This window comes from Mustela nigripes, chromosome 12, assembly GCF_022355385.1.
Source record: "Mustela nigripes isolate SB6536 chromosome 12, MUSNIG.SB6536, whole genome shotgun sequence".
Classification (NCBI taxonomy): domain Eukaryota; kingdom Metazoa; phylum Chordata; class Mammalia; order Carnivora; family Mustelidae; genus Mustela; species Mustela nigripes.
The window spans coordinates 111,579,984-111,585,179 of record NC_081568.1 but is presented as its reverse complement, the minus strand read 5'-3'; the positions used below and the strand labels follow the sequence as shown (position 1 = coordinate 111,585,179).

General features: G+C 37.5%; 1 long non-coding RNA gene across 1 annotated transcript in view; it reads left to right on the top strand.

Annotated features, from left to right (window-relative positions):
• The first annotated feature begins 1,009 nt into the window (after positions 1 to 1,009).
• The window catches only part of LOC132027979 (uncharacterized), a 31,731-nt gene continuing 27,544 nt past the window's right edge, over positions 1,010 to 5,196 (top strand). The window contains exon 1 of the long non-coding RNA XR_009407287.1: positions 1,010 to 1,083. This is a non-coding gene — a long non-coding RNA (uncharacterized LOC132027979). The remainder of the gene's footprint in view (positions 1,084 to 5,196) is intronic.

Sequence of the window (5,196 nt, the reverse complement as noted above, 5' to 3'; positions counted from 1 at the left end):
AATCCCAGGACCCTGGGATCATGACCTGAGCCGAAGGCATAGGCTTTAACCCACTGAGCCACCCATGCACCCCACAAAATTACTTTTTAAGGAAGAATGAAAAAAATAAAAATTACTCCTTGGACCTTGTGTGGAGAGTCCACATCTCTGACCTTGCAAAGTGGGCGAAAATCAAACACATTAATATTCAGACTATTTTAATTCTCATGGTTCTGGGCTATTTTATTATAATTATCTGCTTATACTACTAAAAAAGAAGGAAAAAACCTGTACAAGATGAAGGCATCTGTCTTGGTAAAACCAAATTCCAACAATTCCAAGGTCTTATTTTTTCCTTGATGATTATATATCTGAGGTTGTCAACATTAGAACAGATTTTAAGCTCCTGGTCTTTTCCTCAAGCAAATAGGATGAAAACAAAGGATCAAATAATGTGTTCAATTTATAATGTCTCACTACAAATTTTTGACTTTTTTATAAATGGATTATTAAAGCTGCAAATGATAGTGGCTTCCTTTGAAGAATTATTTAAAGCTCTCTTTAAATGCCTATAAGATAATAAAGAAAAAGAAAATTCTTCTCTGATTGGTTAAAGGGCAATTGGTATGTATGCTATTGATGAGAGTGGAAAAATCTGCCAGGTGACTTCAATTCAGCTGAATCATATGACTCATATTTGCTGAGTAGAAGAACCAAGAAGTAGGCCAGCTAAGGAGGATTGGCATGCAAGACTGGATCCCCTGGGTCAGAAACCCTGCAAGCAAGGATAAGTGATTTTTTTTTTTTAAATGAAAGGAATTGATACCTTATACAGCTAACTAAGGGGCTTCTCTGTCAGCTAGGGCATGTCCTTTGGTCTCCCTGAGACTCAGTGCCCTGGTTTGTAAATGGGGCCATTGTAACATCCTTTGTAAATGATGAGGACAGGTAGACCTGGGTTAACAATCTTTTCTGAACTCACCTGGACAGGGGAAACCTGGAGAACACTGCTGGGAATTGCACTGAAGAAGAAACATTTGAATGGGAGGCTGAGTGTTGGAGTAGATTCCAATTATGACCCAGCTATGGGATGACTTGGTGTTGGTAAGTAAGTAGCTCTTAATGTCTGATTTCTCACTGATGAAATGAGATTTTTCAGGGTGCACAGAACAATTGAAACTGGTAAGTAAAAGCAAAGTCATAAAAATTGTTTGTGGGTCACATAAACTAAACTGACTCACACTGATCTAGATTGCTTAAAGAGATGTTGTGAAATCTTCACACGTAGTGTTGCTTCTAGTCTACCTTCATTCCCCTTTTCAGGGGAGATTGCAGGAGAGGTTTATAACGAGTGGGTACCTGACATAAGTCTGAATGGTGTGGGGTGTTCCTGGCATCAGGACATAATGCTCCGGGCACCGTGTCGTGCATGGTAGTCTCATGAGTGAGTCAAGGGGCTGTAATGATGAGTTCCAGACCTTTGTGAGAATGGTTCACAAGTGATCCCCAGTTTTAAATGGGATCATTTTTGCTCTGCTCGGATACTCTGCATCAGAAATGAGTCTGCAAAAAATAAAAAATAAAAATAAAAAAAGAAAGAAAAAGGAAATGAGTCTGCTCACAAATTCTTAGAAGAAAATCAAAGAGGATGCAACAGCACCTTCCTTCCCTGGTGAGTTATACCCAGGAACTCCCTTACACAAATTCTGTGCTGTGCATGGAGTGGGGGTGGGACATGCACCTTGGAATTCCCCAGAGGCTGAAAGTTCTCTGAAGGCTCTTCAGCTGGGCTCTCAGCATCAAGAATGAAAATGTTAGGCCCAGAGAGTGGGTCTGAAAATGGGAATCCTTGATATGGGAGAGTATTAGTTACTTGGAAAAGGCAGTGAATTTCTTTTTCTCTCTTTACAACCTGAATGTTATTGAGGCAATAAGAGAATCAGTTTAATTATTTCCCATTTTAGCCCTAGGTCTTTCTAGTTCACTAATAAATGTTAGTTATTTCCTTAGCCAACCCAATAGCACAGATGCCTGTTAGTCCCAGTGTTTGAATAAAAGAAACTGAGGCAGAGCAAAGTTAAGGAATTAGTTCCTTATTCTTAACTATATTAAATACCTTACTCTGTTTCACCTTTTTCCATATGCAGCATAGATTTTAACCTACAAAAGATTAACTACCTTGATCCTGCTACCCATTAACTCTCTTCTTCCCCTTCCCCAATGGTATAAAAAGGCTTCAGTTCAGAGATAATAAGTGGACAAGATGGTAAGAGGAAAGTTTTTGTTTATTTATTTTTAGAAGTCAGTAATTCAGTGACCATTCTGTCTTTCTCAAATTTTGTTCCTTGTCGTCCAGAATGTCTACTCAACTTAAGTGGCCTCTACCTTAAGAGGCCATGAAGGGAGTGGCCTCTACCTTAAGAGGCCAGTAAAAGGGAGTTGCTCCTCTATCCCTCCCAGACTTCACAGAAATACTTTGTCAAGAATCTTTGGATTTCACAAAAACCTCTAGATTGCTTTTCTCAAACTGCAAGTTTAATTATGATATTTTTAAGAGTGCAAAACACATAATTTCCCTTAATTTGAACCTTTTTCTAGTAGCATTTAGGTTTGTATTTCAATGAAAGCCTGTACATGTTAAAAATATATATACATTGCTTAGAAAATTAGTCTTGTTGTTTCCAAGTATTCAGGACTTGTAAATTTAAAACAAAAGAGAACAAATTTTGATTTACTTAAGCAAACTAGCCTCAAAAGAGAAAAAAAAACCCCACAAGTTTGTAATTTAAACTTGAGAAATTAACTCATGTCTCATAAATTAATTTTCTTAATATTGACATTTCCTCTGAAATAATTGCATCAAATCACTCCTGTCCTTTATTGTTTTTCAAACTCAAACTTAATGTATATTACTCACAAAGTGATGGGGCAAAAGGCTATTTTAAAGAAAATTATTCAAATTAGTAATTTTTTGGAAGTGATTCGGGTGGCATCCACTTGGCGAATGGCCTGTGGATTGCAGTCCTGATGGATGTCCTGCCCTCTTGAGTCTTTGAGTTTCCCATCTGTTCAGGGAGTCCATCTCCAGCTCCTCAGCAGCTTTGTGATTTTTACTGTATCATTGACTACAGCCTTTATGTAATATTTGCATTGCTATATTCACCAAACTAATGTTCACTTAATTTTTGTCCTTAATTAACTTAAAAAAATTTTTTAATTAACTGAATGTATCTTAAAAGGTGGATTTGTATCCCTGCCATAAATAGATGGACAAAATCAATTTAATGAAAACCATACAGTGTTATTAAATTCTAGCTCCAAAGAGTTGTCTGCTGAAGACTGAGCCTGAGGCTTGCTTTCTATTTCTTAAAAAGCAAGAAAAAACTGTTCGAGAGTTCTTTGTCAGCACCAGCCTTAGACTTTCTTCCTGATATAATTGCAAGGTTCAAAAAGCCTGAAATGATACAAATTTCCTTACTGTATTATTGGATATCGATATGCCTCCTAAAATGATCTCAAACTGGGAAACACGGGGTTGAATATTTCCAAGACTTATGTCAGCTGTAACTTTATTATACTGCAAACCAGTCATTTCAGTTTACAGACACGCAGAAGTACTTTTCTCTTCTGGTGCTTTGAAAAGCTGATACACAAACATCTTATAGGAAAAGCTGACTCCTCTCTACTCCATAACTCTGGCTAACTTGTTCAGACATGAAAAGGTAGTGAGGAAGTGTGAATAAGACCAGGAATTAGGATTCAGCTGGCCAATCTGATTTGATTGTTGCCAAAGACCTTTAACAATCAAATGGAGAAATGTTAAGCCAGTTGAAACTTTTTTTGGCAGAGCTGAAAGTCAAATTCTGGCATCAGTTTGACAAAGTAGCTCTATTTTGATAAAATAATTGATGTAATTTGGGTAATATTGCCAAACTTAATTATCTTTAACTTTTAACTGCCCAGTGACCATTTGCATGATGAAAGTAAGTGTTTTATTATTTATTTACTTAATTTTTAAATATTTTATTTATTTATTTGACAGACAGAGATCACGAGTAGGCAGAGAGGCAGGCAGGGAGAGAGGAGAAGCAGGCTCCCTGCCGAGCAGAGAGCCCATTGATCCCAGGACCCTGAGATCATGACCTAAGCCCAAGGCAGAGGCTTAACCCACTTGAGCCACCCAGGCGCCCCAAAGTAAATCTTTTAAAAACCGAAATGAATAGCCATTTCTGTTTATAATTTTGTTTGTGTGTGTGAGTGTGTGTGTGTTTTGCTACAGTCTTGTATAATTAGAGTGAAGTCTTAGTTCAAGAACTTTCTTTTCTCCTTTGTAGAGTGCTGATAGAGTTGTTACCAAAGCTTTGAATCATTTTGTTATCCAGCACTATGCAAAATGAATAATTAAAGCTGACTCACATAGGAAGTGGCAGTGGAAAATTAGTGGGAAAATTCATTGTTATTTTTTGACTTCTACTGCCAACATAAAAACCATAATGGCAATTGAGGTATCGTTATTTTTCAGTAATCCATTTTACTTGGCAGAGACTGCACAGAGTTCCATCCTTCTGCCTGGAACCCACAGGTAGTACTTGTTGTAAGATTAAAGTTGGTGCTAGTTATTTCAGACATTCACTGCTGAGTGGGAGATAGGTGGCTCATCCTCACCAAATGTAGCCTTAAAAAATTTCCATGGCACCTGCCACTGTGAGCTATAATTTCCAGTTAGTGCAAGCTTCTGTTTCTCCGTTATGCCTTACCTACTTAATTCCTACTTCACTTTGCATAGAAAACAACACAGAAAACAAAAGGCTAGACTCACAAGTTGCAAGGTTAATTACCTGCAGTATCTGCAAAACCAGACCCTGGGTTGGAATCTTGAAATTCAGTGGCTTGGTGTCTTGGATATCAGTGGCCTGGGAAATAGGAGACCTGAGTTCTGGGTCAGCTTTACTACTAACTATGTGACTTTGAGCAACTCTATTGTCTTCACTGATTTTCAGCGTCCCCTTCTCCAAAAGAAAAGTTGAGAAGAGACTATATATCCATTTCTTGCCTTCCCATCCTATGATTGTATCTACTTCCTGTAGTGTTAACAGTGATATCTAGCATAAAAAATAATCTTCATTTATCTGAGATTTTAAAGTAACAACCCAGCCTGGCATAAGCTTGCTTGAATTAGGCTTGAATTTTAAAAAGAACAGGCAGCATAAACTCTCA